The following is a 19,650-nucleotide window of genomic DNA, read 5'->3' as shown; positions in this document are numbered from 1 at the left end:
GATACTCTGAGGGCCAGTGTTCATGTTTACAAGAACCTGACTAGCTCATGTATTCACAATCTAGCTCACACAGAATCAAAAGAACTTTTGGGGTCTTTGGCTACAGGAGTGTTCCAAAAGATACCCTTTGGAGCCTGTGAGAAAGAGCCCCACATTGTCCCCTAAGAATTAGAGCACGACTTTGAATTCTTGTGGGTTTCAGCCCATTGTATTTGTAGAGAGGGTCACCAGTGGATCTGCGATATGAAGAATGTGCTTCCATGTGATGATCACGAGGTGGGAACAAACCTTTGTGAGCTATTTATTCAAAAGCCTTTTGGTGCACTTATCATATCATGGAGAATGGTGTATTTTCACAGACTGTTCTTCCGAAGGATGGTAGCTCCATCCATTAGGGGCGGGGGTCAAAGTGGCTCCCATTCCTGTGATACTGTTGCCTGCCCAGCACCAGGAGAGCAGGGACATCGGGGGTAGCTCTCCTATGGAATATCAGCCTCTGAGAGCCCTGCATTGTGTCAGGAATGACTTTGAAACTCACCTACAAACCAGGGATCTCGGTTGGTGTAGGGGGCAGACACAGTGTGTCACACTCTACTTTTAGGCACATAACCCTAGGGCATTTCTTGGTGCTTCTACACAAGGGTTTAATAATACATATGACTCAATATCCCCAAGAAGCTTTCTAAATCCCTCTTGCAGCAAAGGGTACTTTTCAGCAGTAAAGTACAAGTGTCAATACAGAGAGGTGAGCAAAGTGTTACTCTACATGTCTATGAGAGACAAGAATGTCACTTAAAGCACAGTAACGCTTTGGGCACTTCAGCACCGGGCCTTTCCCTACAGCTAATATGCAATGTTTTTTTTAATAAGTTTTTATTTAAATTCCAGTTAGTTAAGATACAGTGGTGTAGATTTCAGTTGTAATTTGTGTAGTTGATGTAGAATTCAGTGGTGTAGAATTCAGTTGTTTCACCCATCCACACAACTTTCCATGCACATCACAAAGTGTACTCTTTCATTCCCATCTCCAATATAACCCAATCTCCCCACCCATCTCTTCTCTGGTATCTATCAGTTTGTTCTCTATAGTTAAACGCATGTTTCTTGTTTTGCCAGTCTCTTTTTTCCACCATGATTATTTCTTTGTTTTGTTTCTCACATTCCACATAGGAGTGAAATCATAGGGTATAAGCCTTTCTCTGACTGACTTATTTCACTTAGCATACTACTCTTGAGCTGCGTCCAAATCATTGCAAAGGAAAATTTCATTCTTTCTCATGGCTGTGTAATATTCCATTGTATGTATATACCACATCTCCATCCATTCCTCAGCCAGTGGACATGTGAGCCCTTTCCCTAATTGGCTATTTTTCATTGTGTTGTGAAAAACACTGGGGTGGCTGTGTGCCTTTGAATTCTTATTTTTGTATCCCTTGGATAAATACCTCATAAGGCAATTGCTGGATCATAGGGCAACTCTAAGTTTTAAAGGTTAAGCAATTTTTTCAATTAATTAATTTATTAGAGAGGGAGAGATTGAAAGAGTGAGAGATGGAGAGGAGCAGAGAGAGATGGAGAGAGAATCCCAAGCGCACTCCATGCTCTCAGTGCAGAGCCCAACAAGGGCTTAGTCCCATGACTGTGAGATCCTGATTGGAGTTGATATCAAGAGTCAGGCGCCTCACTGACCATGCCACCCAGGTGCCCCAGGGCACTTGTATTCTCAACATTCGACGAAACTTTGGACTGTTTTCCGGAGTGGCTGCACCAGTTTGCGTTCCCATCCAGTGTCAGAGGGTTTCCCTTTATCCCCAAACTTGCCAACACCACTTGTTCCTTGTGTTGTCAAATGTAGCCCTTCTGACAGACGTGGGTGATATCTCATTGTAGTATTGATTTGTATTTGCCTGATGATGAGTGATGTTGAGCCTCTTTTCATGTGTCTTTGGGGGAAGGGTCACCTTGTGTGTTCCTCTGTGTGCTTCTCTTCCTCTCCCTCTTTTCTCAATGAGGGCTCCCTCTCCTCTGCAGAACCCTTGATATATTTTTCCCCAAACCCCTCTCTGCACTTCCTACTTTCTTTGATTTGGCTTCTTCTCTCCCTGTAACCGTGGCCTTGGTTCTGTCAGTCTTCGTGTTGCTTTCTGGGGTATTTAGAATGATTTGCTAGTGATCTAGCTACATTCACGGGATGAGACTACAACAGCTGCCATGCTAGCTCTCCCAACACACACTAATAAAGATGTTTCAACAAACTGTCTATGAGATGTATGTGAAAGGCTACATGAAAGACACTTGAGCAGTGTCATTACAGGCGGTAAACCACAAGGTGTTGGTGGCGTCTGGTGGGTGTATTGAGAGGTATATGTGTGGTGTGTGTGGTGTTTGTGGTGTATGTTGGGAGTAGTTGTGATTGAGTGCATGATCCTGTTCTGTATGGATGGCACGTATGTTGTATATGTGGTTTGTTTCTGTGTACTGCATTTGTGTGGTGAATGTGATGTGCATGTATGGTGTGTCGGTGGTTTGTAGGTGATGTATGTGTCTTTCTGTGTGGTCTTTAAGTGTATATATGTTGTGATTTTACTATATATGTCATGTATGTATGCTCCACATAGAATGTATGTTCGTGTATGGTCTTTGTACGGCATGTGTGTTTTGTATGTGGTGCATGGGTGGTTTTGTGGTGTGGCATACGGGTGGAGTTTGTGCAATATAAGTGTGGTGTGTGTGGTGTGCATGGTGTCTATATATCATAGATGTATGGATTCTCATGGTGTGCTTATTGTAGATGTGGTGTCTGTGTAGTATATGTGTGTTGTGTGTAGTATATGTTTGGCATGTATGTGGTGTATATATGGAGTGTGTTTGTGTGGCATATGTGTGTAAGGTGTGTATATATGTGTGTGTGTGATATGTGTATTATGTGTAGTAAATAGTGTGTGGAAGATATCTGTGTGATGTGTAAGTGGTGTGTATGTTGTGACTGGGTGAGGTGTTTGGTATTCACGGGTTATGTGAGGTATGTGTTTGTACTATCTGTTGCTGTGTGTTCGGTGTAAGAGTGGTGTAGCTGTGTGGTATATGTGTCACATTTGTGTCTATATGTGCAGTGTGTGTTGTGTCTTTGTAGTTGATGTGTAGAGGAGTTGGCATCTGCCTTCTGTATATGTGGTGTAGGCTTGGGGTGTGTGGTGTCTATGTGGAGGGTGTATGTGTGGTGTGTTTGGAAATTGTGTGCTATATATGTGTTGAGTTTGGTAATCCTGTGTGAGGATTATAACTGTAGGTGTGTGGGGCATGTGGGATCTGTGTTGGATATGTTTGTGGCACATGCATGGTGAGTGTGTGATATATATATGGTGTATTTAATGTATTTGTAGATGATATATGTGTGATGTAGGTGTGTATTTAGTATGAATGTGGCTAATGCAGAGGGCAACGTGTGTGGAATGGGCAGGGTGTGCGTGTATGTGTGTTATAAGTGTCTTGAGAGAAGTGTACATGTGGTCATGTGTAGTGTGTTTGTCATAAATGTTTTGTATTTGTGTTGTTTGTGTTGTGATATGTGTGATATATGTTTGGTTTGTGTAATTCGTGTGTTGCATGGTTGTATGTTAGTTGAAAGATGGTTTCCCCAAAGTGCAGTTTGACAGAGTTGAGTATATGTCACTTTCCACATAGGCCCTGCATAGGTTTTCAAACACTTCTAACTTAGTGATACAAGAGGTTAGTTGAAAGATGGTTTCCCCAAAGTGAAGTTTGACAGAGTTGAGGATATGGAACTTTACATAAAGTCCCTGCATAGGTTTTCAAGAACTTGTACCAGAGTGAAACTAGATGTTAGTTAAAAGATGGCTCCCCAGAGTGTTCTTTCACATTGTTGACTATATGGCACTTACCTTGTAGGTTCTACATAGTTTTCAAACAGTTTTCATTTAGTGCAAAAAGATATAAGTAGAAACATTGTTTCACCACAGTGTTTTTTTCACATAATTGAGTATAGGGCACTTTCTGCCACCACAGGTTTTCAAACACTTCTAATTTAGTGAAATAAGATGTTAGTTGAAAAATGTTTTCCACACAGTGTTGTTTCGCAGAATTGAGTATATCGCACTTTCTGCATTGACCCCACATATGTTTTCAAACGGTTCCACCTTTCTGAATCAAGATGTTAGTTGAAAGATGGTTTCTCCACAGTATTCCTTCACAGGGTGGAGTAATGTCACTTTCCACATCGTTCTCCACATAAAATTTCAAATAATTCCAACTTAGTGATACTTGAAAGATGGTTTACCCAATGTGCAGTTTCACAAAGGTGAATATGTGGCACTTTCAGTATAGGCCTCCCATCATTGTTCAACCTCTTCTAACTTAGAGTAAGGAAATGTTAGTTGAATGGTGTTTTCCCCACCGTGTTGTTTCACATAGTCGAGTATATAGCATTTATCATATACGTCTGCATATGCTTTCAAGCTCTTCTAACTTAGTCAAACAAGATGTTAGTTGAAAGAAGGTTCCTCTGCAGGATTGTTTCAGAGTATCAAGTACATGTCACTTTCCACTTCGTGCCCACATAGGTTTTCAAACACTTACAACTCAGTGATACAAGATGTTATTTGAAAAATGGTTTCCCCAAAGGGCAGTTTGACAGAGTTGAGTGTATGGCACTATCCGCATAAGATCCCACAGGTTTTCAAACCCTTCTTACTTGGTGAAACAAGATGTAGTTGAAAGATGGTCTCCAGGGAGGAGGGGCCAACATGGCAGAGAAATAGGGGGATCCATACATCCTGCGTCTCTCAAACAAAGAAGAGTAGAAGCCAAAAGACTTTGAACACCAGAGCCTGGGAGGAAAAGAGACAGAATCTACTAGGAAGAAAATGGCAAAGCTGGAAAAAAGATAGGTGCTTAACTGCGAACTGGGGGAGACAAAAAGAAAAAAGGCTGCGTGGTCACAGAGGAGAGGGACCCCCTTCTGGGGAGAGATGAAGGGAAGAGAAAGAGCGGCTAGGGAAGTGCAGGACCATAGCTCAAGAGAAAGACCTGGGACTGAGACTTAGAAGGATCTGATCTCTAACTGCGGGGCTTTCTTCGGACTGGGGCCAGGTCCCTGTTCGTGCACCTGGGGAGGAGGGGAGCCATGCCTGGGTGTGGTGGTAGGTCAGAGGCTCAGTCCGCAGCTGGAAAAAGCAGTTCCGCCCCTGGAGGGCTGCATGATAGCACAGAACCTGTCTGCATCTGCCACCCTTGGGTGCAGTGGCTGGGCCTAGGCCTCAGTCTGCAGGAGGATAATGTGGTCGTTTCCCTGGCATGCTGTGGGAAAAGATAAAGCCTGCCTACATCCACCACCCTGGGGGTTCACGGCCACGAGGGCAGTGTGGCTCAGTGTGCAGTAGAAGACAGTCCTCCCTGAAGTTCAGTGACACAGACAAAGCAGCCGGGACCACATATCACTGCACTGAGAGGCACTTCCACAGCGACAGAGAGCATAGAGTGGGACTTTGAATCCTAGCCAAGCCCCGGGTCAGGGGAGTTGGCTGATAGAGAAAGACTGACCATCTACGCCTGCTGCACAGTGAGGGCCACTCTAAAGGAATCCACCAGGTCCTGCTCCATGGAGAAGAGACTAGGGAATCACCATTTTCCCCTCCCTCGCCCCCACCACCACCAAGACAAGGACTGTGGGATCACTCCTGGGCCCACAGAGGAGGTGGGTTCAGATTACACCAAACCATGCCCCTTTGCAATGGGTAACTGCTATCCACCAGAGCAGCACAGACCCTGCGGACAGCTATTACCTCCAAGTGATGCAACATTGCCTGGATTAACTCTAGGTCAATTCTGGATACAAAGATATATTCTCCCCCCCCCCCATTTCTCCTCCTTATCTCTTCCCTCCCCTAGGCTAGTTACTCTGGTTATTGTTCTGTCTAAAGAGACATATTTAGTCCATTGTCTTGATACATGTTCTATACCTCTTTCTTTACACTCCTTTCTCTCTGTCAGGAATAATCAAGCCATATAGTTTTTCTGCCTGGGTATTTTATCTTGGTTTTGTTTTCTCCACACCCTGGTTTATTTTCCTGTCTCTCTCTGGATTAAGCCTTTTAGTCTCTCTGCCTAATCAACATTTATTTTTTCTCCCCCCTCCCCACTCATATCATTTCTCCCTTTGCATATGCTCTTCTTTCAACACCACCCCCCACTCTCTTCTTTACTTGGAGTCAGTGTTTTGTGTTTTTTTCTTTTTACTCTTTAGGTTGTTTTTGTTTATTTGTTTGTGTTATTTACTTGTGTGTTTGTGTATTTTGTCTCCTGTTTGTCTATCTGTTTTCCTTTACAGGACTACTGCAAAGAACAAATCAAAGCACACCTGGTGGAGGGTACAAAATATTACTACGAGTAGGGTAATAAAATAACCAAAGTCACAACAAAAGAGAGCAAGTAACAACCCCTTAAAAAACACCTTCTGAAGGGCCAGGCTCTGGACAGTGTATACCCTCCATTAATATAGCAGTGCTCACAGGTACAGAGCACCCAAGCTTTTAAAACGCATAAGGGACAGAAAACTAGCTAAACCGAAAAAATGGAAGAATTCTCCTCAAAAGGAACTCCAGGAAGTAGGGACAGATAACGAATTGATCATAATGTATCCAATGATACATTATGAAATCCAATTATATTGATTTCAGCAATATAAGAAACAAGAATTTAGAGTAATAGTAATAAAATTAATCGCTGGGCTTGAAAAAAGTATAGAGGACAGCATAGAATCTATTGCTACAGAGTTGAAGGGACTAAGAAATAGTCATGAGGAACTAAAATATGCTATAAATGAGGTGCAAAAAAAAAAAAACGGAGATGGCCATAGCACAGATTGAAGAGGCAGAGGAGAGAATAGGTGAACTAGGAGACAAATTATGGAAAAAGAGGAAGCTGAGAAAAGAGAGATAAAAAAATCCAGGAGTATGAGGGGAGAATTAGAGAACTAAGTGATGCAATCAAGCACAACAATATCTGTATCATAGGAATTCTGAAGAGGAAGAGAGAGAGAAATGGGCTGAAGGTGTACTTAAATCATAGCTAAGAACTTCCCTGATCTGGGGAAGGAAAAAGGCACTGAAATCCAAGAGGCACAGAAAACTCCCTTCAGAAATAACTTGAATCAATCTTCTCCACAACATATCATAGTGAAACTGATAAAATACAAGGATAAAGAGAAAATTCTGAAAGCAGCTAGGGATAAACAGACTCTAACTTACAAAGGCAGACACATAAAGGTAGTAGCAGACCTATCTACTGAAACTTGGAAGGCCAGAAAGGAATGGCAGGAAATCTTCAATGTGATGAACAGAAAAAATATGCAGCCAAAAATCCTTTATCCAGCAAGTCTAACATTCAGAATGGAAGGAGAGATAAAGATTTACCCAAACACAAAAACTGAAGGAATTCATCACCACTAAATCAGCTCTACAAGAGATCCTAAGGGGGATTTTGTGAGTTAAATGTTGCAAAGACTACAAAGTAACAGAGATATCACCACAAGCATGAAATCTACAGACATCACAATAACTCTAAACCCATATCTTTCAATAATAACACTGAATGTAAATGGACTATATGCTCCAACCAAAAGACATAGGGTATCAGAATGGATAAAAAAACAAGACCCATCTATTTGCTGTCTACAAGAGACTCATTTTAGACCTGAGGACACCTTCAGATTGAAACTGAGGGGATGGAGAACTATCTATCATGCTACTGGAAGTCAAAAGAAAACTGGAGTAGCCCTACTTATATCTGACAAACTAGACTTTAAATTGAAGTCTGTAACACGAGATGAATAAGGGCATTATATAATAATTACAGGGTCTATCCCTCAGGAAGAGCTAACAATTATAAATGTCTAGGCGCCAAGTATGGGAGTCCCCAATTATATAAAACAATCACAAACGTAAGCAACCTTATTGATAAGAATGTAGTAATTTCAGGGGACCTTAATACTCCACTTACAACAATGGACAGCTCATCTAACAGAATCAATAAAGAAACAAGGGCCCTGAATGATACATTGGATCAGATGGACTTGACAGATATATTTAGAACTCTGCATCCCAAAGCAACAGAATATACTTTCTTCTCGAGTGCGCATGGAACATTCTCCAAGATAGATCACATACTGGGTCACAAAACAGCCCTTAATAAATATAAAAGAATTGAGATCATACCATGCACACTTTCAGACCACAATGCTATGAAACTTGAAATCAACCACAGGAAAAAGTCTGGAAAACATCCAAAGGCATGGAGGTTAAAGAACACCCTACTAAAGAATGAATGGGTCAACCAGGAAATTAGAGAAGAAATTAAAAAAAAAATACATGGAAACAAATTAAAATGAAAATGCAACAATCCAAACGCTTTGGGATGCAGCAAAGGCCGTCCTGAGAGGAAAATACATTGCAATCCAGGACTATCTCAAGAAACAAGAAAAATCTTAAATGCAAAATCTAACAGCACACCTAAAGGAACTAGAGGCAGAACAGCAAGCACCCCAAACCCAGCAGAAGAAGAGAAATAATAAAGACCAGAGCAGAAATAAACCATACAGAATCTAAAAAAACTGGAGCAGATCAATGAAACCAAGAGTTGTTTTTTTGAAAAAATAAACAAAATTGATAAACCTCTAGCCAGGCTTCTCAAAAAGAAAAAGGAGATGACCGAAATAGATAAAATCATGAATGAAAATGGAATTATTACAACCAGTGCCTCAGAAATACAAGTGATTATCAGGGAATACTATGAAAAAATATACGCCAACAAACTGGACAACCTGGAAGATGAACAAATTCCTAAGCACCCATACACTTCCAAAACTCAAACAGGAAGAAATAACAAACTTGAACAGACCCATAACCAGCGAAGAAATGGAATCAGTTATCAAAAATCTCCAACAAATAAGAGTCCAGGACCATATGGCTTCCCTAGGGAATTCTAGCAGATATTTAATGCAGAGATAATATCTACTCTTCTCAAGCTGTTCCAAAACATAGAAAGGGAAAGAAAACTTCCAGACTCATTCTATGATGCCAGCATGACTTTGATTCTCAAACCAGACAGAGACCCAGTAAAAAAAGAGAACTACAGGCCAATGTCCCTGATGAATGTGGATGCAAAAATTCTTAGTAAGATACTAGCAAATCGTATTCAACAGCATATAAAAAGAATTATTCACCATGATCAAGTGGGATTCATTCCTGGGCTGCAGGGCTGGTTCAACACTCGGAAATCAATCAATGTGATACATCATATTAATAAAAGAAAAGAAAAGAACCATATGATCCTGTCTATGCAGAAAAAACATTTGACAAAATTCAACATCCTTTCTTAATAAAAACCTTGCAATGTTCTAGTTTAAACAAAGTGCATTCTTCTGAGGTTCTTGCTCTGAATGGCTCCCAGGTAGAACCTAGTTTGAAAAATAGAGCTATAAAATGCAAATAGGCACCTGGAAGACAAAAGCTGTTCATTACTGAAGACAATGGGCTAAAGTTAGAATTCAGTGCCTACTTCTGTCTCCTGGCAGGCTGGCTGTCTGGGCAGAAAAGAAAGCCTGAGAGCTGGTGGAAAAGGAAACCTCCATTGGCTGCACATAAGAGTGAAAATTTGCAGGAGTTATGTATTTTCATTAACAAACAGGAAAAGCTGTATTTGGCGATTTTTCCTGTCCCTCCCATCAGGAAATAAATGCACCATTGATATAGAGGCAAGGGTGTCCTGCTCCCAGCTGGTTATCAAGTGTTTGGAACCTGTACCTGATACAGTAGTTCTTCAAAGGGCCTTTTCTGTGTTCACCAGGTCTGAAGAATAGTGTGCATATGGGAATCATGTTTGATACAGAATGAAGGCATGTCTTCCCTTTACTGCATTTAAGCAGAGCTGGCCAAGCACAAAGCACTCAGCGAAAGAAGGCCATCCTTCCCTTGATTTGAAGTTAGTGTTTGCTCTCACATAGCAAGGCACCGCAGTGGCAGTTTAGCACCAATCTTTGGGTTCTGTTTGTGTGAAGTGAGTGACGGCCCAGTTGTCCCTGAATATGAACCAAGACTTAGAAAATTGCAAATTCGTGGGAATGGCTACAAGGGATGCCAAGTCTCTACATTACTGATGGTAATGAGTTATGCTAACCACGTTTATCTACCTTCATTTCTCCTTGCTCGATGTGTAAGGCCAGTCCCTTTCCAAAATTTCATGAGTACCTACCCATATCCATCTTGGGACCTTCATATGCCCTACACCTCTCATTGTGAACAGAGTTCTCATAGGAAGTTACAAGAGGTCCTGCTGCCAATCTATGCCTGAGTCACCAGCACTCAGCCAGAGGCCCCAGTTTAAATTGGAAGATATTGCTCTGAGACACTGAATCTGAATGGACTCCAGAGAGATGTTAGTTTGAAGAAAGGAGCAAAAGGATGGAAATAAATAGGCAAAGGTCCAAAGCGTTTCATTACAAAGGAGAGCAAGATGAAGCTGAGAAGGACATGCCTAGCACCATCTCCTGAGAGGCTAGTAGTTGTCTGTAGTAAGAAACACCGGTAGGCAGGGGCAAAGAGAAGCATTCATTACTTACACCTGTGTGCCCATGTGGCAAAAGGCTTGCAGTTTTCTTTAAGAAAGAGAAAGAAGGCTCCTGATCTTGGCTCGTTTGCATTCCCTACCCATCAGGACATAGAAAGGGAAGTGATTCGGTGATAGCAGGTTAGGGGTCCTGTTGGTGCTTTAGGTATTGTCACCAAGTCATGGTGCAGTATTCCTTGTAAGGGCTTTTTTGGGCTGAATTGTCCTGAAGTCTACTGTGCATGCCTGATCCACCTGCCTTATAGGATGAAGACATTTCAGTCAGCCAGGGAGGGAGGCAAGTTGGCCACCCACCATGGGGATTACCATCGCCAGACAAGCAACAGGTGCTCATGGACAGGAGGGTCATTCTTCTTTGAGATGAAGGAACTGATTGCTCTCACATAGCACAGGACCAGAGTGGTAGTTTACCACAAATCCTAGATGCAGCTGTGTGGCTGACAGACCGGTTCCGCCTGGTTGTGACCCATGACCTAGTTATGAAAACAGAAAATGGGTGGGAAGGGTTACAAGGAAGGGCAAACGTCTACATTACAGAGGAGATTAGGATAAAGTTGGGAATGAGATGTCTAATATAGTTTCTCCTTCATCCAGAAGTAAGGCCAGCTCCCTCCTAAGTCCTGGCATTGCCTGCACATGGACACTCTGCTGGGCATTTCGAAGACCCTATGCCTCCCATTGTCAACATACTTCTCAAAGGTAAATAATGATGGGTCCTGTGTCCCAATTATGCCAGAGACATCAGGACTTGGCCAGATTTCCCAACTTAAAGGAATGTATATTTCTCTGAGATACTCACTCTGCATGACACCTAGGAAGAAACTAGTTTGCAAATGTTAGCATTAGGGACCAGGAGATGGTAGTGACCTCTTTGCCAGTAGTGCAGAGCACTCCCCGAAGAGTTGAGTTGAGGGCGAGTGTTAGGTGAGGGTGAGGCTTATGGATTGTGTTCCTAGGCTTCTAAGGTGATGGTGAGGGTTAAGGTTGGGTATTTGCCCACAATCCTTTGCTCCAGCTCCATCCCAGTTGTTGCAAACAGCACAACTTCCTCTTCTATTCCTAAGTAAACTTGTATCACTCTTGTGTCTCAAATTCCTTGTTTGGTCTGACCTGAGATCCGGGTCTGAGTAGGGATAGTCATGACTAGGGTTAGGGTTAGGGCCTGGCAGTTTGTAGGGGTCAATTTTTCAGCAATGCAGAACCCTCCCTCTAGGGATGGATTGAGGGAAAAATCAGGATTTGTGACAGGCTTTGGTCTCAATTCAAGGGATAGGCTGATTTTGTGGTCTAGAGTTAGGATTTTGTTTAGAATCCTGCTCTCAAGGCTGCATGCCAGTCCTTGCATCCTGGTCCTTACAAGTGACATTGTATCCATCTTTGTTTCTAGCCAAGTCATCTTGCATCATTCATGTGTCACAATCCAGTTGTATCCTTGGAACTAGCACTCAGGCTCAAGTAGGGCCAGCCCAATGGCTAGGATTAGGGTTAGGCTGTGAAAAATTGCAAAGGTCTTTCTGCTGGCAGTGCAAAGACCTACACAGAGGGCTCAATTGAGCCTGAGTGTCCATCAGGGTTTGGTTTGGGTTAAAGGGCTACGCTGATTATGTGGCCTAGGATAGGGTTTTCACACGGAATCATACACTCTGGCTCCATTGTGATCTTTGCAAATGGCACCATTTCCTCTTATGGACTTGGGTGAGCAACTTGGGCCAGTCATGTGTTCCAAATCCATTGTTTCCTCAGATCTAGCATTCAGGTCCATTCAGGGCCATGGCTAGGGTTAGGGTTAGGGCAAGGAAAATGGTAAAGGCTTATCTTCTGGAAGTGCGAAGATGTACACAGAGGGCTCAGTTGATGTTAAGTGTCAGTGTGAGGGTCAGCCTAACCCTGGAGAAACCCACTGATAACACAACACACTACAGGAGAACACGGAAGCCTTTTCTTCTGTACTTATTGTATACCCTATGGGGAGTTAACTCATCATAATTCCAGATGACCACAGAGTTACACTGCACTACCCTAGTCCTTTCCTCTGGAGGTGGGCGAAGGATGGCCCTGTGTCCAGCAGAAACCTACCAATTTCAGGAATTCCTTGACCATGTTTGGGCCTTTGAGCACACAGCTAAGAAAATGGATGCTGCAGCCCCATGGCAGAACTCTATCTTCTTTCTTCTTTCTCTCTTGTCACTTACCCAGGTCTGATTTTTCTTGAACGCACCATCAGTATGTGTGTGCCAGTGCACATGTGGGGACTGGATGGTAAAATGACCACACATGGAGAACAAGTGGGCACGATTCCTCCCAGAACATTAGACTCTCTCATTTCTAAAGCAAACCTGATGGGAGGGATTTGAGCCATGGCCTAAAAAGGCAGAGCCAAGGCTTATCCTCTGGACTCTTCCCACCTCCTGTGACCTAGGCCAGTCCTAGTCTCTTGATCAGATCAGTCACTCTACAGTACAATGAGAGCTTGCATAGAGAACTACAAAAGCCAGTTCTCCAGAAGATGGGATGTCAGCTTCCCTTAACACTGCATAGGGTGTCAGGTGGGGAGTGTTCAGCCACACCTGTACACTAAGTGTCCCTGTGTGCCTAAAAACCTGCATAAAACAGGCAAACGTTTGAGCCAAAATTTGGAGGAAAAATCATGTCTATGTCCAGCCCTAACACAACAGTGCATGAGTGTGCTCCCTGTTTTAAGAGGCATGGTAATGCAGCAAAGGCTCCACTCAAGAAGTGGGTCTTGAGCAACCACCCACCACACTACCACGTACAGTTCCCAGAAGAGAAGGCCTAGATATCAACCAAGCAGAAGCACTATATCTCAGAATCATAGAGCCTACTTCTTCACCTGCCTCTGCTGCTAGGCATACAGAGATCTGTCCTTCAGAAGGACACAGATCCTTTCCAAAGTGACACAGTGCTCCAGTGTCAAAGTTCTTGCTTTGCTTAAGGGTGAGGTTTGGGCACCTGCAGTAGATGTCAAAGTAACAGTGACACAGACTACAGATATATTTCTTCTTCATATAAATGATCCCCAGATATGGCTGATTATGGCTTACCCACCATTGGAGATCACATATCATTGATCTCCCTGCTCTAACATGTCAGGATATAATTTCCTTTTTTTTTTTTTAATTTAAAAAGGCAAAATCCATACTTAATGCATTATGGTGGAGCTAGAACATCCAATCATTTACATAACAATTAATTGGTCCTGAAGAAAAATCATTCATTATGAAATAAATTCATATAAACTAGAACTGGTATGTTAAGCTACACTTTTTTAAATTGATCAAGGATTTGAAGTGTTTTATTATTTTTTCCCTGAAAACACTTTATCCCAAGTCATCCTATGTTCATGTATGTCTGATTTTCATGTTTATTAAGCACAATACCAAAACAAAATTGTGTGCAGGAGCTAAATTCTCCAAGATAAAATTCTGAGTCATGATAGAAGGGTCAAAATGGGAGTGTACAAATAGCAAGATAAAATAATCTGCTCATTTTTTTTCCAGTTGTATGCCAAATTTTTATTTAATTCTCATTCATTAACATAGTATGCAATATTGGTTTCAGGATTAGAATTAAGTGATTCATCTTGAAAAGGCAACACCCAGTGCTCATGATAACAAGTGCCCACCTCAATACCCATCACCCATCTATCCCATACCCCACCCACCCAGAAAAAGAAATCACTGAATCAATCTCACTGACAATTTCACCAAAGATACTTTGTAAGATAATTAGAAATCAACCTGACCAAAGAGGTATAAGATATGCACTCTGAAAACTTATGAAGGAAATAGAAGATGATACAAAGAAATGAGAAAAAATTCCATGCTCATGGTTTGGAAGTGGAAACATTGTTAAAATATCTCTTACACCCAAAGCAATCTACAGAGTTAATGCAATCCTTATCAAAGTACCACCAGCATCTTTCACACATCTTTCACAACAAACAATCCCAAAATTTGCATGGAATCACAGAAGAGCCTGAATAGCCAAATTAATCCGGAAAAAGAAAAGCAAAGCTGGAGGCTTCATGGCGGAACATATTCCAAAGAGCACACACAAAACAAAAACAAAAACAAAAACAAAAACAAAAACAAAAGCCTAATGATTTACAGTGATCAACTTACGTATTCCAAGTACGATTGTTTTTATTTTGTCTTTCTACTTGCAGTTCATCAGTAATATCATAAAATCAACTGTTTGCAACTCAAATATTTAGAATACATTAAGAAAAAATGGGAGAAGAATGTGATATCATGAAACTTCAGTGATTCTTTACATTTTCTAATCAGAAGTGCTTCAAAATATTCAAACTCACTATTCCCATGTGATAGCAGAATTTGACAGAATTCAACAACCACAAATGACAGACTGCCTTTCACGTGAGTTTAGGTATTTTTATACTTGTGTCAGATATCAGTTACCTGTTTGGAGATCACACAGAATGACTCAAAGATCCACCTCCAGAAGGCTTCCCACTTTAGTCCAATGTTATATTATTGTCTAAATAGCTGAAGACATAAAACAGTGATGTGTCACTGTGTAATGCAATCCAAAGAAAGATACCATGCTGCAAAACAATCAGGTTAGATGTGAAATAGAGTACAGAACATAAAACCCAAATGCACTTCGATGCAGGTGGTGCTGGAAAAAGCCCACCTCACTTCAGGGGCAAAAAAAGACTGAGATTAGGGGTTAGAGTCAGCAGAGACTGGTGTTCCCTCATTGACAAGAAACTACTCAAGTTCCCACTCTAGTGGTGTCCTGCCACATAGATATTAGTTGTTGTTGGGGAAGAAAGGTTCTGTTGCTGAGAACTCAGTGCTTAGCAGGATTGTGTTGGCCCAGATGCTCATTCCCTGCTCTCACCACCTCCTGGAATGACTGAACATACTTCATTATGAGACTCTAATGGTTTGCCCATGCAAAGTCTGTACTTGGAGAGATAAGGATAGAAAAAGTAAACATAGTAACTAAAACACCAGAACTCATTTCCACAGACGTGGATATGAGTCAGGAGCCAGACAAGAGCCTCCAAACCACCACTGTTATATCACTGAAGGAAGGGAATGGAAGAGTGACAGCCTTTTTGCACACAGGGCCCCTAAGTTTAGCTCAAGGATGTTCTTAGATGTGGCCCACTTATGTTGGCGATATGACACCAACCTTGCCTCGGGAAAAGTGCTAGTGCCCTCATGTGAAGCTTTCTACCATTTTCCTCTGAGATGAAGACATTTGGCCCTAGGTGCCTCCCTTCAGATTCCCTTGCTTTTACATTAATGAAGATTGCATTAGGGGACATTGACAGACATAATCAGGGAACATTTTCTGATTTTAATCATAGAGTTGTGACTAGTTCCCAGTAACCTGCAATAGGCTGGGCAACGGGAGTCCATGGAACACTTCTGCAAGACAAGCCTTAACCAAAAGAGGCACAGGGGCTTTGAATGTGGTCAGCAGAAGAGGTTTGCATGTGCACAGGGGCAGATGATGTTGGGAAGGATCCTAAATGCTTTCTGGAGCAAGGGCCTAGGGTCAAATTCAGCAGCTACAGGGCTGTCCTCAGACAGTGCCCAGTAATTCCTGGGGAGCCTGCACTCACACCATGTGTCATCACATAGCAGTTAATTTCTTCTATCAAAAAGTAAAGATTGACCTTCGGCCAGGAAAACTCTGTTTTTGGCAGGGTTCTGTTCGCATAGGACCATTTTCTTCCTCTCTGTCAACTCCTTTCAGGGAAGCCTGAACTACTGACCTCCTGAGACCCTCGGGGTTCATGCATGTCAAGTCCATTCACCGAGCAGCTTAGGGCACAAAAATACTCAAGGACCGAAATACCAAACCCGAATCTGCAGACTTTCCAGGAGCAAGAGCTTACCTTGTGACTCACAATGATATCTGTCCACAGAAAGGCAGTGCTTGAAAGCTGGAGATGGCTTTACACATTCCAGACCTTCTTGAAATTTGTTGGGGTGCATGATTTTTGCTTCCATAATTCTCTGGTATAGCTAGCAGATGTCCCACTTCTCTTCAGGCAGGCCACAGGTCTTTCTTACTCCTTCGATACCAAACTTGCCCAGGGAATTGTGCCTGTAACATTATCTACAGCTTCATTCTGCTCTCACATGAGATGGTGAACTCTAGGTCTCAGTGTATCCTTTTCAATTCTCTTACACTTATCCTAGCCGTGTGTTCACTGGGAGACTTTTAGTGCCAGAGTCTGGCAGCAGTTTTCTCCAATTTTAATTGTGGAGTCATGCCAAGTTCCCATAAGTTTGGAATAGCTTTAGGAACAGGTGCACCTTGGGTATCTTCCACATCTACCTTGGGAACAGGAGGTATTGGGCACTTGATTGTGTTAAGCACAGGAGGATTGCTTGTGGGTAAGAGCAGGTAATATTTTGTTGGGAGACAGTTGGCCTCACATCTGTGAGAAAAGCTGGTGGAGATGTGGCCTTCAGGGACACATTCAGAGGGAAAAAATCACACAGATTGAGCTGATTAACTCCCAGAGAGCATATATGAATATTATCTTTCTCCCCCAAGAACAACTAATTTCTGATATCAAGAGGAAAATACTTCCCTCCTAAAAACTTGGGGAGTTTTTTTGTTCAGTGTCGGTTTGTTCAGTGTTTATTGCTGTGCTCTGTGCCCCTGCCATAGACTACCTGAACATTCTGCTTTCTGAGCCTCTAAGTATTCCCATGTGCCCATTCCATTTTACAGCAGGTAAACATGAAAGAAACTACTCAAAACCCTAAAACTCAGAACCCAGTCCCACAGCCTTGGGCATCAGCCCATATTGAGACTCTGCCCCAAAAATCATACTGCTTTTACCCTCTGGCAGCAAAAGCTGCAAAGCTGGCAGGTGTCCTAGCTTTCCTACACTGTTTGAATTCAAATGTAGGGCTTTTATGCTACTTTAGGACTCCCAGGGGGAAGTAAAATATGTTCCACTTCTCTACGGTGCCCAGGTTTTCCCTAGTCCCAGGATTTCTACCTTCTCTGGGAGTTGTGCCAGTCACTTCATTCAGAGTTTTATTCTATTGTCATCTGAGGCAATGAATTTGGACCAAATTCATCCCTTCCAATTCCCTTGATCTTTTTCTAAGCAGGTTTTCCTGTGAGGGACTGAGAGTCCTAGCCTGGAAGTCTCTAGGATTTTCATTGTGTAGTCCTGATGTTACTGAATCAGGCTGGAATGCAGGCGGAAAAACCAAGTGGCACTCAGATCTTGGTGGATCAGAGATTTATTTAACACTGGCGGGCTCAGAGGAGACCATTTCTCCAGTTCTGAGCACTGAATGCAAGCGGGAAGTGTAATTTATAGTTGTCAGCCTCCATATTTGTGCGGGAGGGTAGTTTCACTCGTGGGGAAAACAGGGCAAGAAGGACCTGCAAGAGGGGTTTCTAAGCCAGAGACCAGAGTTTGTTGTAGTCCCATCAGCCATCTTGTGTAAACTTTATTCATTTTCCCAACATTCCCCCCTTTGATGCCTTTTTAAAAATCTTTTATTAGGCATCACTTTTTAGTTCTAATGATTGGTACCCTCGGAGGGTTAAAATATGTGCTGCAGTTTGGCGAGCAACAGTGTTTCCAATAAAACTTACCAGGGTATTTAGTATACAGAGGCCAGTGGTCACAAGTAAAATTATGGAAAAGAGGGGCCCCTCCAGGGCAGGGAGCCAGGATGCCCAGTCTGTGAGATCCCATTCTCTCGATTTATTTTCCTGGTGTCTACATTGAATTCTTTCCTTGAGTCCCTTAACCTTAGTTGTAACTATTTCTGACAGGTTTACAAAATAGCAAAATTCCTCCTCCAGAAAGATACAAGTCCCTCCTTTTTCTGAAGTGAGGAGGTTGAGGGCTCACCTATTTTGGAGGAACACTGCCACCAGGGAGTTTATTTGGCTTTGCAAGGTTACCACAGAATCTGCCACCCATTCCATGTTTTCATTTATCTCTTCAGATAGTCTACGGTATAGTCCTACAGATGAACCTATGTCCCCTATTTTGGTTCCTATTCCTGTCACAATTCCTGCTCCTATAAGAACAGGTAGCAGGATTGCCCGTTTAGCCTGGGACTTGGGGCTAAACTCTGTTAGGAATTGATCTTCAGTGTACACGGATATCTCTGGGGTTAGGAGGATGGAAAAACATATCTGAGTCCAGTTGGCCTCTAAGCATCGGTAGGCCAAATTAAAACACAGATAGAACACCCCAGGGGTTGAACATAGGGTTGTATTCCTCTTTACAGTTATATTTCTTTCACACAGAGTGGTACCGTTCATACATCAGAAACTGTACAGATTAGACTGTTGTCATTTGTGAGACGGATCCCAGTGGCCAGGAGTCCAATTAAGACAGAGGTGTTGGTTTTTAGATTTTCAGGAGCTTCCTATGTCAAAGGGATAGGAGGAGCTAGGTAAGTTCTTCGGCTGAGGGCCATCATATCCAGAAGGTTTGGGTGTGATTATCTATTTTATGGAGGACTTGTAGAGTTGGCCCAAAGCTGGAGTGGGGGAATTGGTATTTTATTGAGGGATGAAAGGTTCAATCGCTGGTAGGCTGCCAGGGGAGTGGTTGCCTTTGTGGCTTGTATTACCCTATCCTGGGTATCCTATAACTTTTTGAAAGGCCTTGTCTTGCACACCTCCTCTGTCTGAGATCCCCCATTGAGGAAGGGAAGTGTAGCGAGCTCGCTTCCCTCTCTGGAGGCCCTCGTTGTGACATGTGTTCCTGAAATTTTGGGTTATCTCTACGGTCCAATACTTAGTCCTTGGGGCAGTGGGTGACTGAGAGTGGGTGTTTCTCCCTTGTAACAATCTTTGTGGAGGGAGGTGAAGGTACTGAATGCCCTTCACCCTTTTATTGTCATATAACAACCCTGGGGGCAAAGTGGTTAAGTGGCAGTTGTGAGGGTGAGAGAGGTTATCATAATATACAGGCAATACTTAATAATGCTCCCATCCATAAGAGGTATGTGAGATCCA

General features: G+C 42.5%; 1 long non-coding RNA gene across 1 annotated transcript; it reads right to left on the bottom strand.

Moving 5' to 3' along the window:
* Nucleotides 1-4,577: 4,577 nt before the first annotated feature.
* Nucleotides 4,578-15,163, bottom strand: LOC145715541 (uncharacterized). The gene is made up of 3 exons (XR_014137756.1): nucleotides 15,081-15,163; nucleotides 11,053-11,114; nucleotides 4,578-4,847 (listed from the first exon to the last, which is right to left on the bottom strand). It is a non-coding gene; the product is annotated as an uncharacterized LOC145715541 (long non-coding RNA).
* Between the last annotated feature and the right edge of the window lie 4,487 nt (nucleotides 15,164-19,650).

This window comes from Panthera onca, chromosome A1 (assembly GCF_046562875.1).
Source record: "Panthera onca isolate mPanOnc1 chromosome A1, mPanOnc1 haplotype 2, whole genome shotgun sequence".
Taxonomy (NCBI): domain Eukaryota; kingdom Metazoa; phylum Chordata; class Mammalia; order Carnivora; family Felidae; genus Panthera; species Panthera onca.
This window is presented reverse-complemented; position numbering and strand designations above follow the sequence as displayed.